The 25,475-nt window shown below is 38.0% G+C and overlaps 1 protein-coding gene across 3 annotated transcripts in view; it reads left to right on the top strand.

Moving 5' to 3' along the window:
- The first annotated feature begins 5,125 nt into the window (after positions 1–5,125).
- LOC100989288 (disintegrin and metalloproteinase domain-containing protein 20) overlaps positions 5,126–25,475 on the top strand; it is a 32,175-nt gene continuing 11,825 nt past the window's right edge. The window contains exon 1 of one of the 3 annotated variants that reach the window (XM_055097742.2): positions 5,126–5,384. The gene's annotated coding sequence lies outside the window, so the exon portion shown is untranslated. Of the gene's footprint in view, positions 5,675–20,106; positions 20,386–25,475 lie in introns of those variants that run through there. The other 2 variants (XM_008977832.4, XM_055097741.2) reach the window with 2 other exon arrangements.

Raw genomic sequence — 25,475 nt, 5'->3', positions numbered from 1 at the left:
TTGCTGTTTAGAAATTTATTCCACCAGATACCCCAAATCATCTCTCTCAAGTTCAAAGTTACATAGATTTCTAGGGCAGGGGCAAAATGCCACCAGTGTCTTTGCTAAAGCATAGCAAGAGTGACCTTTACTCCAGTTCCCAATAAATTCCTCATCTCCATCTGAGACCACCTCAGCCTGGACTTCATAGTTCATATCACTATAGGCATTTTGGTAAAAGCCATTCAATAAGTTTCTAGGAAGTTCCAAACTTTCCCATATCTTCCTGTCTTCTTCTGAGCCCTCCAAACTGTTCCAACCTCTGAATGTTACCTAGTTCCAAAGTCACTTCCACATTCTTAGGTATCTTTATAGCAGAGCCCCACTCCTGGTACCAATTTTCTGTATAAGTCCATTCTCACACTGCTATAAAGAACTTCCTGAGGCTGGGTAATTTATAAAGAAAGGAGGTTTAATTGACTCACAGTTCTGAAGGCTTAACAAGAAGCATGACTGGGAGGCCTCAGGAAACTTACAATCGTGGTGGAAGGTGAAGGGGAAGCAAGCACTTTCTTTACATGGTGGCAAGAGAGAGAGAGTGAAGGGGGAAGTGCTACACACACTCTTAAACCATCAGATCTCATGAGAATTATTATCATGAGAACAGCAAGAGGGAAATCCACCCCATGATCCAATCATCTCCCACCAGGCCTTTCCTCCAATTCAAATGAGATTTCGGTGGGGACACAAATCTAAACCATATGTTTTCTGATTTTTGAAAAAATTTTATAATTTTTTTCTATGAGTCTGTCACGTTTCTTTTCAGGTTTACTCGTAGGTGTTTTATAATTTTAGTTGATACTGTGAATAAGATCTCCCTCCCTACCCCCATTACATTTGCTAAGTGGTTTTTGATATGTTACTGGAAAGCTGCTGGTTTTGGAGTGTTTATTAGCATCTTTATTCAGCCATGTGCCTGGACCATTATAAAATCTTTTTTGATTGAGCCTTTTTTGTATTCTAGGTAGACTATCAGAAAGTTCATAAATAGTGATAGTTTCATGTTTTTATTTCTATTTCCTTTCTGTTTTAGTAATACATTTAAGATTGCCATTAAAATATTGACAAACAGTTATTCCAGGCAACATCTTTACCTCATTCATGAATGTCTTTTAATACTCCAGATTATTTTCTATGAATATTTTTTATTCACAGCTTTTAATAAATTTTATATTGGATGAGTATTGAGTTGGATGAAAACATATTTTGAGAATGCTTTAGATTTTCCTACATTTTCTCCCCTTTATTCGTAATGTAGTGAATTAGGTTAATGGATGACACAATAACATAATAATTATTATTAACACAGCAATAATAGAATAACCTCCCTATCTTGGTCATAGGCTAGTCATTTAAATACATTCCTTTATTCAAATGGATTTACTTCATGGATCATCCCTCCCTTGCTTTCTTCTTTCCTTTCTTCATCTTTACCTCTCTCCTGCTTTCCTTCCCTCCATCTACACAGGTCAAAGGAGCAGCAAGAATAAAGACCCTGAGGTGGGTGTATGCTTTGGTCTGTTAGTGGATCAGCAGGGAGACCAGCTGAAATGAACAAAGGGAAGAATAAATAGGACATGAATTAGGTAAAAAAGGAGAGAGCGATAGTGATGGCAGGAGGTATATTGGGTACAACCTTGTAAAGCATTGTACAGACTTTTACTATGAATAAGATGGGAAGCCACTGGAGCATTCTGAGCAAAGTAATGATATGATATGACTCATATTAAAACAGAATTTCCCTGATATATGGGAATTGAGTGTCGAGTATAAGAATGGATGCAGGAGACATGTTAGGAGGCTAAGGCAATAATCAAGGTGGGAGACAATGGTGAATTTGACCAGGGTGATAATGATGGGGATGGTGAGAAGTGATTAGATTTTGAAGGTTAAAACAACAGGATTTGCTGACAGATCGGTTGTGTGGTATGATGAAAAAAAAAGGAATTAAGGATGACTGTAAGCTTTTTTTTTTTTCTAGGCAACTTGAAGGATAGAGTTGGGATTAACTGAGATGGGGAAGGCTGTGTGTTAAGCAGGTTTAGGGAGGAGGTGGTGGGAGGAGGGAGCTAAAGAATTCACTTTGGACATATTTATTTTCAGATGCCAATTAGACATTTCAAGTGATGATGCCATGTAGGCAGTTTTTAGGTTGAATTTAGGTTTTACAGAAGTCCCAGGCAGGAGCTATACATTTTGGCATCATAGAATATATATGGTCTTTAATACCATGAGATGGATGAGATCATCAATAGAATGAGTACAATAGAATGAGTACAGAGAGAGTTAAAAAGATGTCCAAGGACTGAGCACTGGAACTCTAACAACACTTAGTGTTGGGGAAGATAGGGAAGATATAAAATAATAGCAAATGAATATGAGAAGTAGCAGCTACTGAAGTGATCCCATGGAAACCAAATGAAGAAAGCAATTCAAAGAGGAAGAAGTCATCAACTCTGTCAAATGCTTAGTTTTTTGTTTGTTGTTTGTTTATTTGGCAAATGTTTTTCCCTTTGCCTGAAATGTGTGTATTCTGCCTCCCCACTTTTATTTGTGTATTTGATTTATTTTTACTTCATTTTCATGTCTCCCCTCCAATAACTTGTACTTCCAAGAACACTGTGCACACCCATGTTATAGCATTTACCCCACTCCATTGTAGTTCTGTACTCTTATCTGTTTCTCCCCACTGGACAATGAGCAACTCTGAGGGCAGGAGAGTCTCTACAACTCTGAACACTGTACTTGGCACCACACACACACACACACACACACACACACACACATTCATACATGTATAACACACAGACACACAGATATATATGTTTGAAAGTTAAGTAATTCACCAGCATCATTATCCAGACATCTAATTGGCAGCTAACAACAGCTAGAATCTCCAGGTTTCCTTTCTAGTAGCCAGGGTAGTAAATATCAAATCCGATCTATGGATGTTTTCTTACCAGATTCCTTTTTGAAACTACTTCACTGGAGATCCTGGGCTTTCTACAAAATCCTTGTATTTGACTACAAGACTTTTTATATCTCTTTATAATTTTTTGTCCCTTTATGGCTATTTTGTTATTCTTTGCTTTGATTGCTTCTACCATTTCTCCTTCAGATTTTACAAAGGGAAGCTGTACCTGTCAATATTCTGTCTCTGTGATTGTGCCACACACTTGTTACCTTATATCTGGTTAAGGTATCCACAGAGCTAATATGATAAAAATAGTGGAACACATTCCAGGATTTCCTACTGAGTGCAATCCTACCTTAAATGGAAAGAAATGAGTCCTTTTTAAGGACAAGATGTTTAATTTAAAAAATTCAGTGCCTGTTTGTCTTTCAATTAAATACAAGGAACCAAGAAAATCTGCCTTTGATCATATCTTCTTAATCAAGGGTTTCCAATCTTTTGGCTTCCCTGGGTCACACTAGAAGAAAAATTATCTTGGGCCACACATAAAATACACTAACAATAGCTGATGAGCTAAAAAAAAATTGCAAAAAAAAAATCATGTTTTAAGAAAGTTTATGAATTTGTGTTGGGCTGCATTCAAAGCCATTGTGGCCCACATGCAGCCCATGGACAAGCTTGTCTTAATTAATGACCTGGAAGTCACTGGACAGTGATCATGCACTATCTTCTCTTTCCAAAAATGTTTTCTTTGAATAAGTGAATACTTTGTAATACTTCTATTTCCTATTTAAATCCTAATGACATTTTCTTGAGTAAAAACTTTGTTGAAAGCAGTACTCTGATAAAAGTGTAAGATAATGAGGCAAGGCAAAAGAGTGTGAGTAGAATTACGGTGCAAAGAATTGTTAATAGTTGGGGAAGGAGACTACCCCATAGAGCTGAACCACTGTTTGAGCTTCTTCCGTAGCCGGTAAACTCACAGTAGGTAGGGTCCACCCATATAAACCGTGGCAATCTTATGACATTTCTCCAATTTGCAGTCATATATAGAATAATTGACATAGCTCCTTCTCATATATATCTTTTCTAGACCACACAAAGTGCCATCTTTTACTTGCCCAATATCAACTGTATCCCTTCCAAAGTAATAGTTCCCCAACACCTGGGACCATTAACTGATTTTTTAATTATAGCATTATGTTGTTTTACCTTGGAAATTGTTTATATGTTTTCACAGTGCACTCTCACACAAATTATTTGACGAAGGGCATCTTTTGTATATTAAACCTTCCATGCCACAGGGACTGAAATGATCTCCTTGTATATTAATTTTTATAGCAGCTCAGAGAGGCATTCCTTGCTGTCTGGCCAAAAATATATCAACATTGTTTATTGTGACTGTTGCATATTTTATGATAGGAGTAGACACTGTAGACCACAAAGTGTCCTCTCTGATACACAGGGATCCTCAGGGCACCACCTTGCACTTTTTTTTTTTTTTTGAGGTATACTCCCATGTATACCTAAATCCATGCATACTTAAGTCTTGTAGTTGGCCCTGCAGAACCTGTGTATACAAAAAGTTGGTTTTCCATATATGTGGGTTTCACATTCTGTGAATACTGTATTTTCTGCATCTGCGTTTGCGGAGGGCCGACTGTATTTATTGAAAAAATCGCACATGAGTGGGCCTGTACAGTTCAAATCCACGTTGTTCAAGCGTCAACTGTATTTCCTCTTTTGTTAAGCCAATTTCATGGCGACAATTGAATCCTATCTTATCTGGTGTTCGAACATATGTGGTAAAATGCCTTATGGGCTCGATTTCATAAGTTTGCTTGGTTATCTGTATCTGTGCATCCCTCCATAGTTTTCCAAAGGGGTGCTGAGAACTCCCAGAGACTCGGGGCTGGGGCTCCATATAACCGTGATAGTAGCAGTCATCTTGGACAAAGGGCTTTTCCTCGTGGGGAGCGTGCTGCTCCGTGCAGGTGAACACTAGGAGGTGCCTGGAAAGGAAGAGCCTTTTAGGCCTTAAACGAATGATGTGAGTATGGCGCCGCAGGTGCAGGCCATTAAGACAGCCCTCAGACTTGTTGAAGGCGCCACTTCGCCGGGGAAAATTCTGGGGAATCACCACTTGGGCGGGGCAGAGCGCCAGTAGGGCCTGGTTTGTGCGCCGCTGGCAGGGGCCAGGAGCGTCTCCCGAACAGCAGGAGAGCGTCCTGCTGCAGCCTTCCGGCTGCCCATGTTTCAGGCAGCTGCCTTCTGGAAAGACTTGGTTGGTGACTGCTAGGAAAGTGGGCGTTGGAGACTAGGTCGGAAAATGCTCTTCGGAGGAGGGAGCCCTGCCTCGTGGGTTTGTTGGCCGCCACCCCATCCGGGGAGTGGTTTCTCGTCCTTGGTCCGTTAAAAGGAACTGTTGCAGGTAAGGCTGGGATTCTAGGGAGAGGAAGCTGGCAGGAGAGAGGTTTAACGGAGAAAGTAGATGGTGAAAACAAGAGGGAATTGAACCAGAAACTAAGTGGTTTGAAAGGGAGAAGTAAGAGGGTGCAGAGGGACGAGTAGAGACAGCAGAAAAAGTTGGACTGAGGTGATGGAAATTAAAGTAAATTCGGAAGAGAGAAACGTAGGGAATCTTGGCCACACTGTAAGAGGCTATGGAAAATTAGAGCCAAGGCTGGTTCACGCCTTAATGTCTGTCGTGAAAAAAAGAAGGTAAAACTAAATTTTCAGTAAGTTGTTTCCACAGAGAACTGATAAAGGTTTGCTAAATCTAGCTGCTGGCTGTCCGTAAAAGGGATTTAATGCAAGAGTTTCCCAAGAAAGACTAAGAGGGTGTTCGTATATTTTCACCAAATTCCTGCAGTAAATAGTGTGCGTGTTATAGAAAATTCTCTAAACAGTGTGATTTTTCACCTTTTTTAAAAAAATTGACAGTTAAAATTGTATATATTTAAGGTATACGACTTGATGATTTGATATACACTTGCCTTATGAAGTAATCACCACAGTCAAGCTAATTAATGTATCTACATCTCACACAGTTATCATTTCTTTTCTTTTCTTTTTTTTTGTGGTGCGAACACATCAGATCTACCTGCTTAGTAAATTTCAAGTATAAAATACAATACTGTTAACGATAGTCATATTGTTTGTTGTACATTGCATTTCCAGAACTTATTCACTTTCGTTACTGAAACTGAGGCAGGTAAATAGGGTCTGAAGGCCAGGAACATAAGGGCGATTCACACTTCAGCTATAACTGGAAATATTCTCTCCATCGGGCGTACACCGTAAATGACTTCGTAACTTCACTTCATCCTCTCCATTTACATAGGGCATACCCGAAGCAACCAATGGAATATTCTAGCGGGTATTTAAACTCCTAAAAATTCTGTCACGACGCCTTTGAGCCCCCATGCTCGGGCCCTCTCCCACACTGTGAAGTGTACTTTCATTTTCAATAAATCCCTTCGTTCCTTCCTTGCTCTGTTTGTACGTTTTGTCCAATTTTTTCAAGATGCCAAGAACCTGGACACCCTCAACTCTTAACAAAACTTTGTACTCCTTGACCAACGTCTTCCCATTTCCTCCTACCCCTAGCTCCTAGCAACCACTATTCTATTCTCTGCTTCTGTGAGTCTATTTTAGATTCCACTTACAAGAGATCAAGCAGTATTTGTTTTTCTGCATCTGGCTTATTTCATTTAGCATGATGTCCTCCAGGTTTATCTATGTTGTTGTAAATGGCAGGATATTCTTCTTTGTTAAGGCTGAATAATATTCCCGTGTGTGTGTGTGTCTGTGTATGTGTGTCTATCACAATTTCTTTATCCATTCATCTGTCGACAGACATTTAGATTATTTCCATATCTTAGCTATGTGAATAATGCTGCAGTGAACATGAGAGTGCAGTTATCTCTTTGAGATCCTGATTTCAGTTCCTTTGGATATATATTTATAAGTGGAGTTGTTAATTGTTCTAGTTAGTAGGTAGTTCTATTTTTAATTTTTTAAGGAATCTCCATACTGTTTTCCATAATGGCCATGCCAATTTACATTCCCACCAACAGCGTACAAGGGCTCCATTTCTCCACATCCACACCAACATTTGTTATCTTATATTTTCCTGATAGCAGCCATTCTATAAGGTATTTTATTTTATTTGTGGCTATTGTAAATGGGATTACTTTTTTATTTCATTTTCAGATTGTTCACTGTTATCATATAGAAATGCTACCAATTTTTGTACCCAGCAATTTTACTAAATTTATCAGTTCTAATAGTTTTTTGGTGGAGTCTTTAGGTTTTCCGAATATAAGGTAATATCATCAGTCAACAATAATCATTTGACTTCTTCCTTTCCAGTTTGGATGCCCTTTACTTCTTTCTCTTGTCTGATTGCTCTAGCTAGGACTTCCAATACAATGTTGAATAACAGTGGTGACAGTGGGCATCCTTGTCGTGTTCCAGACCTTCAAGGAAAGGCTTTCAGTTTTTCCCCATTCATGATGCTAGCTGTGGGTCTTTCATATATGGCGGCTTTTTTTATGTTGAGGTATGTTCCTTTTATACCAGTTTTTTTTTTTTATCATGAAGGGATGTTGAATTTCATGAAATGCCTTTTCAGCATCAGTTGAAATGATCACATGGTTTTTGCCCTTCATTCTGTTGATATGATGTACCACGCTGATTGATTTGCATATGTTGAACCATCCTTACATCCCAGTGATAAATCCTGCTTGGTCATGATGAATGATCTTTTTAATATGCTTTTGAATTTGGTTTGCTAGTTTTTTTTTTTTTTTTTTTTTAGGATTTTTGCATTAATATTGATTAGCGTTATTGGCCTGTGGTTCTCTTTTTCTTGATGTGTCTTTGGTTTTGGTATCTGGGTAATACTGGCCTTGTAGAATGAGTTTAGAAGTATCCCTTTCTCTACTTTTTGGAACTATTTGAGCAGGATTGGTATTAGCTCTTTAAAGCTTGAGTAGAATTCAGCAATGAAGCCATCACATCCCGGATTTTTCTTTGCTGGGAGACTTTTCATTGTGGCTTAAATCTCGTTATTTTTTATTGGTCTGTTCAGGCTTTGGATTTCTTCATAGTTCAATCTTGTAGGTTGTGTGTGTCTAGGAATTTATACATTTCTTCTAGATTTTCCAATTTATTGGCATATAGTTGCTCATAGTAGCCACTAATGATCCTTTGAATTTCTGTGACATCAGTTGTGATGTCTCCTTTTTCATCTCTGGTTTTATTGATTTGGGTCTTCTGTCTTTTTTCCTTAGTCTTGCTGAAGGTTTGTCAATTTTGCTTAACTATTCAAAAAACCAGCTTTTTGTTGTTGTTGTTGTTGTTGTTTGTATTTTCTTCATTTCAATTTCTTGAAATGTTGATCTTTTGTATTTTCTTCATTTCAATTTCATTTATCTTTGCTCTGATCTTTGTTATTTTTTCTTTTACTAATTTGGGGTTTGGTTTGCTGTTGCTTTTCTAGTTCTTTAAGAGGCATTGTTAGGTTGTTTATTTGAAGATTTTCCTTTTTGTTGATGTAGGTGCTGTGAAAGGAAAGTATCTTGGACCCCCAAAATCACTAAGCTAAAGGGAAAATTCAAACCCAGAACTGCTCAGGGCAAACATGCCTTCCATTCTATTCAAAGTCATCCCTCTGCTCACTAGATAGATGCATATTCTGATTGTCTCCTTTAGAAAGGGTTGTCAGAAACTCAAAAGAATGCAAACATTTGTCTCTCACCTATCTGTGACCTGGAAGTCCCCTCTTTGCTTTGAGTTGTCCCCGCCTTTCTGGATGGAATCAATCTACTTCTTACATACATTGATTGATGTCTCATGTCTCCCTAAAATGTATAAAACCAAGCTGTGCCCCGACCACCTTGGGCACATGTCATCAGGACTTCATGACACTGTGTCATGGGTGCACATCCTCAAACTTGGCAAAATAAACTTTCTAAATTAACTGAGACCTGTCTCAAATTTTGGGGGTTCACAGTGCTTATATCTGTAAACTTCTCTCTTAGTATGGCTTTTGCTGTGTCTCATGGTTTTTGTATGTTGTGTTTCCATTACCATTTGTTTCAAGAAATTTTTCAATTTTCTTCTTAATTTCTTCATTGATCACAGTGGCCATTCAGGAGCTTATTGTCGAATTTCCACGTTTGTACAGTTTCCAAAATTCCATTTATTATTGATTTCTAGTTGTATTTCATTGTTGTCAGAGGAGATATTTGATGTTATTTCAGTTTTTTGAATGTTTTCAGACTTGTTTTGTGGTCTTGTCCTTGAAAATGATCCATATGCTGAGGCAAAGAAGGTATATTCTGTAGCCATTAGATGAAATGTTCTGTAAATGTCTTTTGGGTCCATTTGGTCCATACTGCAGGTTAAGTCTGATATTTCTTTTTTATTTTCTGCCTGGGAGATCTGTCCAATGCTGAAAGTGGCGTGTTGAGGTCTCCAGCTATTATTGTATTGGAGTCTATCTCTTGCTTTAGCTCTAATAATATTTGCTTTATATATCTGGATGCTCCAGTGTTAGGTGCATATATATTTACAATTGTCATATCCTCTTGATGAATTGACCCCTTTATCATTATGTAATGACCTTCTTTGTCTCTTCTTTTTTTCTTGAAATCTATTTTGTCTGATATATGTATAGTGACTCTTGCTCTTTTTCGGTTTCCATTGGCATTGCATATCTTTTCCTATCCCTTTATTTTTAGTCTCTGTGTGTCTTTATAGGTGAAGTACATTTCTTGTAGGCAGCAGATTATTGATGCTCCCTCTTTGGGCAGGTGTCAGGTGAGCACAGCCCAGTTCTGCTTTCTGCCGTGATAGGGAAGCACTGAGTTCAATGCAAAACCTCACAATCTCTGCACTATCCCTCTCCCAAGTGCGCAGATTCTCTGTGCCAGGTGGGATGGGGGAAGGGTCATGTCAGCAATTCAAGATTGTCTTTCCTACCCTCTTCAGCAATAAGAAGTCAAAACGGGGCACTGTGAATGCTCACCTGATTTTTGGTTCCTATGAAGGTGCTGCCTTTGTGTAAATAGTTGTCAAACTTGGTGTTTCTTCAGTGGGGATGATCAGTGGAGCTTTCTATTCAGCCATCTTGCTCCACCCAAAAATATTTTCATTGTATTTTTAAAGGTGTTTTCTCATGTTGCTTAAATTTTCAAATTTATTGCCATAAAGTTGTTCCTTAGTACCTTCTCATTGTTTTGAAAATATGTATAGGAACTAATACTTACAATTTTTGTTTTCCCTATTAATATTGATCAATATTGCTAGATATTCATAAATTTTATTATTCCTTTCAAGAACCAGCTTTTGTCTTTGATTTTTAAATATTTTTTAAAAATTTAAACATCTATTAATGTTGAAAATTTATTTTTAATTGACATGTAATGACTATACATATTTATGGGATATAGTGTGATGTTTGATATATGTTTATAATGTGTAATAATGAAATTGGTGTAATTAGCATATCTGTTACCTTAGACATTTATCATTTCTTTATGATGAGAAAATTCAATATTTCTAGCTATTTTGAAATTTACATTATTGTTAACCCTACTGTGTAATGAATTATTTTGTACTTTCATTCTTAGTTTTTATTTTATTCTGTTAAAGGTTTAATTAGGTATTTTCTCTGTTATTTTTAAAAATCACTTTTTATATAAAATATTTTCAGTCTTTCTCCTTTCTCATATATACCCTGAAAGCCAGAAATTTCCATGTAAGCACTGCTTTAGCTGCATCCTACAAGTTTAATATGTATTTTCCTTACTAGTTATAAATTTTCTATTATGCATTTTGAATATATTTGGACCATGGTCATTTAGAAGGATGTTCTTTAATTTTGAGGCATGTAATTATTTTCTACCTGTAAGAGTTAAAAAGGAAAGAAACATGAAAAGCGGCTCAACAGTCAAAGACAGGTTTATTTTGGAGAATAAACCTGAGAGGGGCTTCTGGCCGATTTTGGTCAGGAGTGCTCTCTCTTACAGACTAAGAGTTTCTATTGGTTTTAGGATAAGAGAGCTTATCACAGGCTTGGAATGTTTCTGTGTGGGGGAGAAGTTTGTGGCAGGGTTGAAATGTCTCTGGTCGGAGGGGAGACATCTCTCCAGCTGGAGGGGAGGTTATCTCGGGGCTGGCGTGTCTCTGGTTGGAGAGGGGCTTATCTTATGGTTGGAATGTTTCTGGTTGGAGATGTCACTTGTGGTTTATGGTCATGCTGACCTTAGCCATTAGGCTGATGCACTTTGGATTTAGGCAGTTTTTGATCAAGATGAACCTTAAAATGGCAGTGCTTGTCCAAGATGGTGATGCTCCTGCTCTGTCAATCCAGACCGTATAGTTATAAAAAGGACGAGGGATGGCGTGTTCTTTCTGGCTACTTCCTGTGGACAAGGGGTGGGAGAGTTTTCTGGTCTCAGAGTGACTGTAGGAGTAATGCCATCTCTAGATGTTTTTGAGTAGTTGTCTGTGAAATGGCCATGATCCTGTCAGTTAAAAATCTTTGAAAAAGGTTTAGTAGGCAGGGTAAGAACATTAGTCCTAGGCATATTATTAGGAAAGGGCCCAAGAATGGGATGACCCATGCTATTATTTTGTTCCCAAACCAATAATCTATTTGGTTGTTTTGGTATTCCTTTAGCTTTTTAGCCCTTTCTTTAAATTATATAGCAGTGTTTCATACTAGACCCAACTGGTTGAGATAGAAACAACATTTCTCACCCAATAAGAGGCAGAGATGCATGTTTGGAAAGGCCCATGTGTTATTTTCTATTAGTAATTGTTATTCCTGCTACGAGGATAATAATTAAGCAAAATGCTACAGTAATTGAGATTCTGTCTGCTATTCCACCCTAAGGGTGCTACAGTATATAGTCCTACTGCAAATAGTAGAGTCGGTAAAGCATTCCCCCAAGGGTAGCATAGTAAATAATTTCCATTAAAAAGTTTTAATATTTGGCTTAAAAAGAGAGGTAGGAATGACAAGAAGTATTTGGTGAGGTAGGGGGTATTGGAATGTAATTTAAACAGTAGAAAATAATAAAAATTGAAGAACATTAGGCAACACTAGAATTTAGCAACAGGTGTGCAATAGTTTTTGAAACATAATTTTCTTTCTCCAGTTTCCCATTTTTATTAAAAGACAAATCACAGTAGGACTGGTTTGCTTTATTATACTTGGTTTAATTATTTGCATACAATACAGCAAGAATAATTATTTGTTACATAGGCCTCTTTTTTTTTTTTGATATGGAGTCTTGCTCTGTCCCCTAGGCTGGAGTGCAGTGGTGTGATCTTGGCTCACTGCAACCTCCACCTCCCGGGTTCAAGCGATTCTCCTGCCTTAGTCTCCCAAGTAGCTGGGATTACAGGCATCTGCTATCACGCCCAGCTAAGTTTTGTATTTTTAGTAGAGACAGGGTTTCACCATGTTGGCCAGGCTGGTCTTGAACTCCTGACCTCAGGTGATCCGCCCACCTTGGCCTCCCAAAGTGCTGGGATTACAGGCGTGAGCCACCATGCCTGGACATAGGCCTTTTAAATTGGCTTTGACGGAACTTTGTTCCATAGTTGGAGTCTGATAAGACCATTTTAAAGCCAAGCCCAGCCATGGATTTGTACCATCAAATACCTATGAGTTGGGTGAATTCATCTCCTCTTGAGGTTCCAAGATAACTTGGGGTTCCTGGCCTGTCAGAAAGTGACATTCTTTACTTATCACAGGTCAGAAACCCTGTACAGGGACTGTGTACACAAAATATGAGGCCAGTTTCCAAAGGGGTTTATTAGCTTCATAAGTCAAGTTTGATTCCTTAAAGGAAAGCACACCATTCCATTCAAAGCCTTGGTAAAAATAACCAGTTTTTCCAATTGTGTCCTCTTGTAAAAGAAAACAGATTCGTATTGAACTTATATATGTAACTATATTGCCATAACTTAAGAATACTCACAGATAGTTTCCAAATTCTGGAGAAAATCAGGTAGAGAGAAACAAGTATGCTCCAAATTTTGTTCATGGGAGTATACTAAATTTTAAAAGCTGTCAGTAGCTCAAAAGGAAAGTTTATTTGACTTTGAAAAGCAAAACAAAGGATTAGCAATATTTTAAACAAAACATCAAAAAGATCACTCTAGTCTCCCTATTAGTTCAGTTCATGCAGTTAATTCCTGTCCTACTTTTTATCAAAATCCTTCATTCAAGGGCACCTGTTAGAGCTTCACAGCAGTTATAAAACCACTTATATAAACCAGACAAGAATTGTTTATGGATGACAAAAAGTTTTAGGGTAGCCAAAGTTAAAGACACAGTTACCTTTGTGTCACACAATAATTTGAACATAACAATTATAATTATTACTGTACTGATAATGTATAGTGTAATTATTACTGATAATGTACAGTAAGATATCAGAATTATGAGTCTCCCATAACTTTGGAACACATACCAATAACATATTTATACAAATATAGTCCAAAGAAAACCAAACACTATTTTATATCTGACAGTGCTTCCTGTATGCTTTTATACCAAATAAGCCAAGTTTTACCTTTATATTAGTATGCTATTAATGTTAAACTCAATTTTTAATAAAACCTTTTAGACACATGTACCTCATTCTAATGTTTGACCGTAAGGTAAGATTTTTATAGACCTTTTTTTAACCCTGTATAATTTTTGTAAAAGAGCAGGTTAGTGTTTTTAAAAAACCCATTGTGCTTTTAATGCTCAATTTACAGAATTTCCTTTACAATTAACTTTTCAAAACTCGCTTAACCCTTCATTTTTATTTTATTCAACTTAAAACAATTCTTTAACCTTTTAATCTAGGTAAAAATGTGTCCTAGGTCTTACCTAGCTGCAAACCGTGCAAATTGTACAGCTAAGCTTATTAGTGGCATTTTATAAAGCATTGAGGAGGCCTAATCACTTTTAAATTGTACATTTCTTGCATAAATTGCCTTTTATAAAATTTTTCGTGACCTTCAGACAATCTCTCACATGCCTCGAATTTCTGACTTGTTGTAAACATTCCTTTCCTTAACCAGTTAATTTACTTTAGGACAAGAATTTACCATATAAGATTATTTTTTGCCTGGGCGTGGTGGCGCACACCTGTAATCCCAGCACTTTGGGAGGCTGAGGTGGGTGGATCATGAGGTCAAGAGATCGAGACTATCCTGGCCAACATGGTGAAACCCTGTCTCTATTAAAAATACAAGAATTAGCTGGGCGTGGTGGCATGTGCCAATAGTCCCAGCTACTCAGGAGGTTGAGGCAAGAGAATCTCTTGAACCCGGGAGATGGAGGTTGCAGTGAGCCAAGATCACACCACTGCACTCCAGCTTGGCAACAGAGCAAGACTCTGTCTCAAAGAAAAAAAAATTACTTTTTATATAAATTCTCTTTAATATTAAAGATGATGATAGTCCTTTGCCAAAGCAAACTTCCTTCATGTCTGTGGACTAGACTGCCTAAGGCCACAAGATTAGAAGTTAGGGCATTTCACTAAATAGTTCAAGATGTAGCTATCTTTATTAAACCAATATTAATGTTTCATTTGTTAAAAAAATTACACAAGCAAAGATTATTCTGTTTGGGCTGAGTTATAGTCTTGTAGCCTCTATGACAAATTTTGATACCTTATAGTATTTGGCAGAGATAAGTATAAAATTGCTTGATCGATAAATGCAAATAAAAATATATGGTGGCAACTCTTAAGACATTTCTAATCTTACTGTGCCAGTAAGTTTTAAAGGTTAAAGTCATGTGAACTGAAAGTTTCCATGGCTTTTACTTTTCCCTTAAAAATATTTGGTTTAAGCACTTATTTTTCTTAGGCCAATTAATTAGAGCTTTTTAAAAATAGACATTGCACACATAACACATATATAGCCACACACAGACAACCAGAAGAAGATCCAATAGTTATAATTTTTTTTTTGGCTAATTACCCAATTGGATTATTGGCCTTCGGGTGAGGCCCTTTAAGAACAGGGCTAGGGGCCAGGCACAGTGGCTCACGCCTGTAATCCCAGCACTGTGGGAGGCCAAGGCAGGTGGATCACGAGGTCAAGAGATTGAGACCATCCTGGCCAACATGACGAAACCCCGTCTCTACTAAAAATACAAAAATTAGTTGGGCGTGTGTTGCGGGACCTGGCCAGCATCCCACAATGCAACAGGGCTCTCTCTTTGTTCCCAGGCGGATCGGCAGGTTGAGAAATAATAGACACACACAAGATAGTGAAAGCTGGGTCCAGGGGGGTCACCGCCTTCTGGTCGCATGGTGCTGCCAATGCACTGAATATACTAGCATTTATTATTAAGTTTAGTGAGGGCAGGGGTAGGTTAGTGAAGGATTTATGGTCATTTGATTATGAGGTGAGATGGTCACATGGGGATGAAGTAATTCTTTAACATAACATCTGTATGCAGAAGTACAGTATACAGAGATAAGAATTTACAATATAGTGTGTGCATCAGTAATTTCTAACAGAGCCTTAAAACAGAAACACAGTCTTTCCATAACCTATGATTAGCAAGATATTAATCAGCAGTAACAGTTGCAGCAAAAGCTGGTTACAAACAATCCATAGAAACAGGATGTGAAGCTAGACAACCAGTTAGACCACAAATTCTCTGAAGGGAGTATGCCTTAACCCTAAAGAGGCCTAGAAGAGCCGTGGCAAGATGAGGGCGTTTATAGCCCTATCTTATCCACATGGACAGGCGCCCCTCATGCGTCCATTTATAGGCTCCCCACAAGGGTCGCATTCCATTCCCAGAGCTATGAACATCTGCTTTTCTGGGATAGGAATCTTGGTGATGTGAAACCTCCCTGACTGCACATCCATTCATAGGCTCTCTGCAGGGGGAAGCACATCGCGCGTTGTTGGCTTGTCTGCCAGGCCAACCTGGCATTGTCTTTACACAATCCTGCATGCAATTTTGTATTTACAATAATCAGGAGCATTTCATCTTTTATTCCATAGCAGTAGTTTCAGGGGGTCTCCCTACAGGAATCGGTGATGTGAAACCTCTCTGACTGCACGTCCATTCATAGGCTCTCTGTGGGGGGAAGCACATCATGCACTGTTGGCTCGTTCTGGCAGTCCAACCTGGCATTGCCTTTACACAATCCTGCATGCCATTTTGTATTTACAATAATTAGGAGCATTTCATCTTTTATTTTATAGCAATAGTTTCAGGGAGTCTCCCTACAGGCATGGTGACATGTACCTATAGTCCCAGCTACTTGGCAGGCTGAGGCAGGAGAATCACTTGAACCCGGGAGGTGGAGGTTGCAGTGAGCTGAGATCGTGCCACTGCACTCCAACCTGGTGACAGAGCAAGACTCCATCTCAGAAAAAAACAAAACAAAACAGGGCTAGGAAAACAGTTTCCAGGGCCTAATAAACAAGTATAGCTGGAAGACAAAGATGATTTTGAGAAGTACTTATCCACCTCTAATTCCAGGGGTTCTGTGAGGAAAACAGATTTTTCCTGAAACAGGATTTTTGGTGCCTTTTCTGTTTTCCCAATGAGTCCCAGGACACCAGAAGTCATTTTAGTGTTCTTCATACATGCACCAAGAATGGGAAGACAAAGTGGACAAAAGTAATTCAGTTAACTGGGAAAAAACCTTTTCCAGGAAAACAAGATTTATGAAGAGAAAAACATAAAGGCCTTTTGAATATACTCAGCTTGGATATTCATTTTAATTAAGCTGAGCACTCTTTTTCATCGGGGTGAGGGTGGAAGTTAGAATTATATAAATATCATGCCAAGTTAAATTAAAGGATTAGGTTATGTGCCAGGAATTCCCTGAGATAATGAGGGGGATTTTCAGAGAAAGATCCCAGATGCTGTTTGATCTGTGACAAATCAGACATGGAAAAAGGCATATGAATGCGAGCAGTGCCTTCAAACCTAGCCACTTCTCAGAAACAGAGAATAGCAGAGATGGTTTTTGAATGGGTAGCAGGTGGAGAAGGAGGAGGAGTGGGATTTGGGGCTGAAGGCTTGGGGGCAGGGCGGGACACCGGGGCAGAGAGTTCAGACAGATGAGGAGCATCATGATGCAGGGGGATGAGAATACGGAGGGGATTCATCTGCAGGGTCAAAAGGGATTTCGGAGGAAGGAGTTTTGAAGGAAGAAGTTTTGGAGGAAGGAGAGACCCAGGGAGGGTTTTCATTAAGAAAAAGGATTTCATGAGGGGTACAAGCTTGACACAGGGAGGGTTGGGATCTAAGGTAGAAGAAAGCCTGAATATAGAGAACCTCTTGCCGTTTACTGTTCCTGGTTATAAAGTTGTCAAGGTCCCTGAGAATTTGAAAGTTAAAGGTGCCATTTTTGGGCCATCAGCTGTCATTATTTAATTTGTATTGGGTCCAGGCCATGTTGCAATAAAAAACTAAATGCATATGTCAAGTTTGGCGAGGTTGTGAAGGAGACAGCCCAGTGGAGAGGATAAGGAATGTGGGATTGTTTGGCACCCATGTAGACTGGCAAGAAGAAGCTGAAGGTGTCTGTTTTTGTTCCAGTTGTCCCCAGACAAAAGACAGAAACCTGGAATCCTCTTTCTCAAGAGGACGTCAAGCTGAGAAGAAACTGGACATACCCAAGATTTCTTCCAGCTTAGTCCCACTGATCCTCCAAGGACTGGGACAGCAGACCTGACTTTCCCCAGGTACTGTAAGAACAGCAGGTGAGGGCAGATCTTACCAGCTGGCTGAATTAGTGGCCGATGTTGGATGTTGCGGTTGGAATCAGCAAAGGGCCTCTTGGACTGGAGCTGTACAAGGAAGAGAGTGAAGGAAGTATGAGGAAAGAGGAGAGGAGAAAGCGAAATACCTGTTATGGGTGGTCAGAGGTGGATTCCTGAGACCTGAGGATTTTGAGGGCTCACTGGAGAGTAGCCCCAACCTGAGCCCTCACAGTCCCCTTGAGGTTAGTTGTCCTCCTCATGCAAATTGCTCAAAAAGTGAAGTGAGAGACAAGATGAGGTAGGTGGCCAGAGACTCTCAGGATCCAGCGGGATGAGCAGCTGCTGTCCACTGCTTCCTGGGTTGCATGACAGCCTGTATCCCCAACACCCATCCCAGGTTTCAGCACCAAATGTAAGAAGTAAAGAAAGAGAAAAGAAACATGAAAAGTGGCTCAACAGTCAAAGACAAGTTTATTTTGGAGAATAAACCTGAGAGGGGCTTCTGGCCAATTTTTTTTTTTTTTTTTTTGGTTAGGAGTGCTTGCTCCTATGGACTAAGAGTTTTTATTGGTTTTAGGGTGAGAGAGTTTATCACAGGCTTGGAATGTTTCTGTGTGGGGGAGAAGTTTATGGCAGGGTTGGAATGTCTCTGGCTGGTGGGGAGGTTATCTTGGGGCTGACATCTCTCCGGCTGGAGGGGAGGTTATCTTGGGGCTGGCATGTCTCTGGTTGGGGAGAGGTTTATCTTATGGTTGGAATGTTTCTGGTTGGAGATGTCATTTGTGGTTTATGGTCATGCTGGCCTTAGCCATTAGGCTGATGCACTTTGGATTTAGGTAGTTTTTGATCAAGGTGAACCTTAAAATGGCGATGCTTTTATAAGACAGCGATGCTCCTGCTCTGTAAATAGCTCTTTGTAGTTATATAATTTTCTTTTTAAATTCTGTAGTCATTAAGGGACATACACTGTGCAATTCTTTTTTTTTTTTTTTTTTTTTTTTGAGACAGAGTTTCGCTCTGTTGCCCAGGCTGGAGTGCAATGGTGTGATCTAGGCTCACCGCAACCTCTGCCTCCTGGATTCAAGCAATTCTCCTGCCTCAGCCTCCTGAGTAGCTGGGATTACAGATGCCCACCACCACGCCTGGCTAATTTTTGTATTTTTAATAGAGACAAGGTTTCACCATGTTGGTCAGGCTGGTCTCGAAATCCTGACCTCAGGTGATCCACCTGCCTCAACCTCTCAAAGTGCTAGGATTACAGGTGTGTGAGCCACCGTGCCTGGCCCCAATTCTTATTTTTAGGATTTGCTGATACTTCCATTATGCCCATGGATATTATGTATTTTGGTATATGTCCCATGCACATTTGAACTTCATAACTGTGCTGCAATTGTTGGATGTTTTTACATGTGTACATTAGGTTAATTTGATTAACATTTCTTAAGTTTTCTGTTTCCTTACTAATTGTTTTTTAAATTGTTCTATCAGTTACTGAATGAAGCGTGTTATACCAACAAGTAGACTTTGAAGTTTTCTATTTATCCTTTTATATCTCTTACAATTTCGTTTATATATTTTGAAGCTATTTTGTTAAATACAAATTCCTGTTGAATTTCATTCTATAAAGTATATCCACTTTATTTTTGTTGCTGTTTCATCATTTCTGTTATTAATATGGTTTCTTTGGCTTTCTTTTGCTAATATGAATTAGTAAAATGTTGCAAATATTTTGGAGTAGAAGTTATTTCCTTCCAATTCAGATTTGGAACTTTTTGCTCTGGAGCGTGTTGAGATCTGATTCTTCTTTGCATCTAGAGACAATAAGGAGTGGTAGGAGTATGTCTTGAGGAGTCTAGGCATCCGTTTTCAGGATAAGTTCCCCAGCTGAGCTCATTGTAAGGTCTCAAGCTTGAGGTGCATAGACTTCTCAGACAGGAGAGCTCTGGGCTCTTTCACTAGTAAAGGAGACTAGGGGATATTTTGGAGTGTTTACATGTTCAAAATCATCCAAATTCACCAGGAATTCTCTATTTCAAGTCTCAAGGTTTTCCCCCTTCCCAGTCAGTTTCTTCCCTTTCCCTTGACATATCTATGTATTCAACTTATGTTGTCACTCTGCAAGCATTTCAATTAAATTTTGTTTTCAGTGAGCTTGGTTGTATGGTTAAAACAAAGGAGAGATTCTTTTAGGTCCACCATTATAAGCTCCCTGTTTGAACTGTGAATTTCAAGCCTTTGGCCTCATCATGTAAATTTCCCAGTTTACATTAAATTAGCTTAATTACATTAAATTAAATATAGCTATTTCACCTCTCAGTCTTTGAGGTACTCATAGTAATTATCACAGCAGTCACTTCATCCTCTTACACACTTGGGTCAATAGGGCAGTTCACTGCAATCAACATTGAGTAGTAACTAATTGTGATGTCATTACATGCCATTCTCCATTGGATGGGAGTTCAGCAGTGTGTTTAAGACTAGGGTCATGCCCACATCAATCTCAGATTCCCATTTTATCTTTCTTTTTTGGTATCACTCCTAGTACCAAGTCTTGTGTCTGTCAATATCCTGTCCAAAAAAGAAAAACACACCAAGGAAAATTAATATAGGAAAAATTTAAAAAGTTATTAGAGGACTGAAAATATAAAAATGGAACACTGAAAGACACAGAGGTAAGATTTGCTAGAAGGAGCTACAGTATTATTAACTATATGCACATTATTGTACAGCATACCTCTAGAACTTTTTCATCTTGTATGACTGAAATTATATATCCATTGAACAGGAACTCCTCATTTCCCTAATCCCTCAGCACCTGGCAACTAACATTCTATTTTTTTTCTTCTAAGAATTTTACTACTTTAGATACCTTGTAAGTGGAATCATTCTGTATTTGTCCTGTGACTGGCTTATTTCACTTAGTATAAAATTCTTAATGCTCATCCATGGTGTAGCATATGACAGGATTTCCTTCCTTTTTTGGGCCATGCGTCTGTTGGGAAATATTTACATTTTTTTTCCACCTTTTGGTTATTGTAAATAATGCTGCAGTTAACATGGGAATGCAAAGATATCTTCAAGAGCCTGATTTTGATAATTTGGATAAATACCTAGAAGTGGGATTACTAGATCATATGGTAGTTCTATTTTTAATTTTCTGAGGAACCTCTATATTGTTTTCCATAGCAGCTGTGCCATTTTACTTTCCTACCTCCAGCATTGGAAGTCACATTTTTTTTAAGCATGAGAATTTTATGTGATACATGGGAAGGCTTCTATAAGTATAAAATAAAACATAAAATAATTTAGGATAAGATTAATACATTTAAGTGTTTTTGTGTGTGTGTGTGTGTGTGTGTGTGTGTGTGTGTTTTTTGAGACAGGGTCTTGCTTTCTCGCCCAGACTAGAGTACGGTGGCCCGATCTTGGCTCACTGCAACCTCTGCCTCCCAGGCTCAAGTGATTATCCTTCCTCGGCCTCCTGAGAAGCTGGGACTACAGGTGCCCACCACCATGCCTGGCTAATTTTTGTATTTTTAGTAGAGATCGGGTTTCACCATTTTGGCCAGACTGGTCTCGAACTCCTGACCTCAGGTGATCCACCCACCTTGGCCTCCCAAAGTGCTGGGATTACAGGCATGAGCCACTGTGCCCAGCCTGAATGTTATTTTTTCTAAGAGGGTTTTTTTTTTTTTAATTTTAGGTTCTAGGATACATGTGCAGAACGTGCAGGTTTGTTACATAGGTATACATGTGCCATGGTGGTTTGCTGCACCCATCAACCCATCAGCTAGGTTTTAAGACCCACATGCATTAGGTATTTGCCCTAATGCTCTCCCTTCCCTTGCCCCCTCATCCCTCAACAAGCATTGGTGTGTGATGTTCTTCTCCCTGTGTCCATTTGTTCTCATTGTTCAACTCCCACTTATGAGTGAGAGCGTGCAGTGTTTGGTTTTCTGTTCCTGTGTTAGTTTGCTGAGAATGGTGGCTTCCAGCTTCATCCATGTCCCTGCAAAGCACATAAACTCATTCTTTTTAATGGCTGCATAGTATTCCATGGTATGTATGTGCCACATTTTCTTTATCCAGTCTGTCGTTGATGGGCATTTGGGTTGGTTCCAAGTCTTTGCTATTGAAAATAGTGTTGCAGTAAACATACGTGTGCATGTGTCTTTATAGTAGAATGATTTATAATCCTTTGAGTATATACTCAGTAATGGGATTGCTGGGTTAAATGGTATATCTGGTTCTAGATCCTTGAGGAATTGCCACACTGTCTTTCACAATGGTTGAACTAATTTACACTCTCACCAACAGTGTAAAAGCATTCCTATTTCTCCACATCCTCTCTAACATCTGTTATTTCCTGACTTTTTAATAATTGCCATTCTAACTGGCATGAGATGGTATCAGAAGTCACATTTTAACATGAAATTTGGAGCGTACAGAACATCCAAGCTAGAGGTGAGATCTCTTTGTGGTTTTGATTTGTATTTTCTCATGATTAGTGATGTTGAGCATCTTTTCATGTGTTATAACATTATTCATAAATGGTGTTGGCCATATATATATATTTTTGGATAAATGCCTATTCAGGTCATTTGCCCAACTTTGTATTTTGAAAAAACTTAATTTATTGCTTTTGAGTTTTATGGGTTTCTTATATATTTTGGATAGTAACCCTTATCAGGTATCAGATAGATGTTTGGCAAATACTTCTCCCGTCCTGTAGGCCACTGTGAATTTAGGGCCTTGGGCCTTATCATGTAAAATGCCAATATAGTTAAGTATAGCTATCTCACTCCTCCATCCTTGACGTACTTATAATTACAGCAGTCACTTGGTCACCCTACATACTTGCATCAATAGGGAACTTAATCACAATTAACATTGGGTGGTAATTTAAATAATTATGATGCCACTACATGCCCATCTGTTTCCAATCTGTTGATTGTCTCCTTTGCTGTTAAGAAGATTTTTAGTTTGAGGTAGTCTCATTTTTGCTTTTATTGCCCGTGCTTTTGGTGTCATGCCCAAGAAATCATTGCAAAAACAAATGCTCCATTTTCTCGTGTGCTTTTTTTTAGAAGTTTTATAGTCTCAGGTCTTATTTTTATGTTTTTATTTCATTTTGAGCGATTTTTGTGTTGTATAAGGTTTCAATTTCATGCTTTTGCATGTGGATATCCAGTTTTTCCAATACTGCTTATGGAAGAGACTATTTTTCCCCCATTGTGTAGTTTTGGCACCTTTATCAAAGGTCATTTATTCATACATGTCTGGGTTTACTTCTGGGCTCTGTATTCTGTCTATTTTTATGCCAGTACCATGCTGTTTTTATTACTGTATATTTATAATATATTTTGAAGTCAGATAGTATGAGGCTTCCAGCTTTATTCTTCTTTCTCAAGATTGTTTTGGCTGTTTGGGGCCATTTGTGCTTCTTTATAAATTTTGAATTGTTTTTCTAATTCTGCTAATAATGCCACTGAGATTTTGTTAGGGATTCTATTGAATCTGTAGATTGCTTTGGATAGTGTGGACATTTTAACAATATTAAGTCTTCTAGTCTATGAATGAGATGTCTTTCCATTTATTTATGTCTTCTTTAATTTTTTTCAGCAAGGTTTTGTGATTTCAAGTGTACATGTCTTTAATTTTTTAAATTTAAGATTATTCCTAAGTATTTTATTCTTTCTGATGCTATTGTAAATAGAATTGTTTTCTTATTTTTCAGGTGATTTATTGTTAGTATATAATTATGCACGTGACTTTTGTAGTTGATTTTGTATCCTGCAACTTTGTTGAATTCATTTATTAGCTATAACAGGTTTGTTTTTGTAGAATCTTTAGAGTTTTCTACAGATCAAGTCATCCGGAAACATAGATCATTTTACTTCTTCCTTTCTGATATGGACATTTTAATTTCTTTTTCTTGTCTAATTTCTCTGGCTAGGACTTCCCATACTGTTTTATAGAAGTGGATAAAATGGATATTCTTGCCTTGTTCCAGATCTTAGAGGAAAAGCTTTCAGTTTTTCATCATTGAGTACAATGTTAGCTGTGTACTTTTCCATACATGCCTGTATAATGTTGAGACCATTTTCTTGTATTCCTAGAATGTCAAGTATTTTTTATCAAAAAAGTGTGTTGGATTTTGTCAAATGCTTTTTCTGCATCTATTGAGATGATCATGTAATTTTTATCCTTCTGCCTGTGAATGTGATATATCACAATGATTGGTTTTTGAATGTTAAACTATCCCTGTATCATAGCAATTTCTTTTAGACCTTTTTATTTTTAAGTCATTAGTTATAATGTCTCCTTTTTCATTTCTGATTTTTGTTTTGTTTTTCTCTTAGCTGCTCTAGTTAAAGGTTTGTCAATTTTGTTGATCTTTTCAAATACCAATTTGTATTGATTTTTAAATGGTCTATTCTCTATTTTGTTTATTACTGCTCCAATGTTTATGTCTTTTTTCTGTTGACTTTGAGCATAGTTTTTTCTTCTTTCCTTCTAGTTCCTGAAGGTGTAAAGTCAGGTTGTTTATTTGAGATTTCTCTCTCTCTCTCTTTTTTTTTTTTAATGTCAGTATTTATCTCTGTAAACTTCTCTTTTAGGACTGCTTTGCTGCATCCTATAAGTTTTGGTATGCTGTGTTTTCATTTTTATGTCAAGATATTTGCTAATTTCCCTCTTAGTTTCTTCTTTGACCCAATGGTTGGTGTTGTTTAATTTCCATCTGCAGATGAACCACATAAGAATGTTTTGGGCAATGATGGATCGCATATATGACAGTGGTCTCATATTACAATGGAGCTGAAAAATTCCTATTGTCTAGTGACTTTGTAGCCATCTAATGTCACATCGTAATGCATTACTCATGTGTTTGTGGTGATGCTGGTGTAAACAAACCTATGCATTACCAATCATGTAAAAGTATAGTACATGCAATTATGTGTAGTACATAAAGTTGATAATGATGATAAAAGATTTCCTATACTATACTTTTTATCATTATATTAGAGTATACTTCTACATATATTTTTTAAAAGTTAGCTAACTGTAAAACAGCCTCAGGCAGTTCATTCAGGAGGTGTTCCAGAAGAAGGCATTGTGATCATAGGAGATGACAGCTCCATGTATGTTATTGCCCCTTCCAATGGGACAAGATATGGAGGCAGAAGACAGTGATTATTGATGATCTTCACCCTGTGACGACCTAGGCTAATGTTTGTGTTTGTGTCTTAGTTTTTAACAAAAAATTTTAAAAGTAAGAAAAAATAATTTTAAAAATAGAAAAAGCTTATAGAATAAGGATATAAAAATTTTTGTATTTTTAGTAGAGATGGGATTTCACCATCTTGTCCAGGCTGGTTTCGAACTCCTGACCTCGTGATCCACCCGCCTTGGCCTCCCAAAGTGCTGGGATTACAGGCGTGAGCCACCATGCCTGGCTACGATGTAAAAATTTTTGTACAGCTGTACAATGTTTTTATGTTTCAAGCTAAGTGTTATTACAAAACAGTCAAGAAGTTAAAAAATTAAAAGTATATAAAGTAAAAAAGTTACAGTAAGCTAAGTTTAATTTATTATTAAAGAAATTTTTTTTTTTGCTTTTTTTTTTTTAATTATACTTTAAGTTTTAGGGTACATGTGCACATTGTGCAGGTTAGTTACATATGTATACATGTGCCATGCTGGTGCGCTGCACCCACTAACTGGTCATCTAGCATTAGGTATATCTCCCAATGCTATCCCT

Source organism: Pan paniscus, chromosome 15 (genome assembly GCF_029289425.2).
Source record: "Pan paniscus chromosome 15, NHGRI_mPanPan1-v2.0_pri, whole genome shotgun sequence".
NCBI classification, from domain to species: domain Eukaryota; kingdom Metazoa; phylum Chordata; class Mammalia; order Primates; family Hominidae; genus Pan; species Pan paniscus.
The sequence above is the reverse complement of the archived record's forward strand: the minus strand, read 5'-3'. Positions and strand labels throughout refer to the sequence as shown.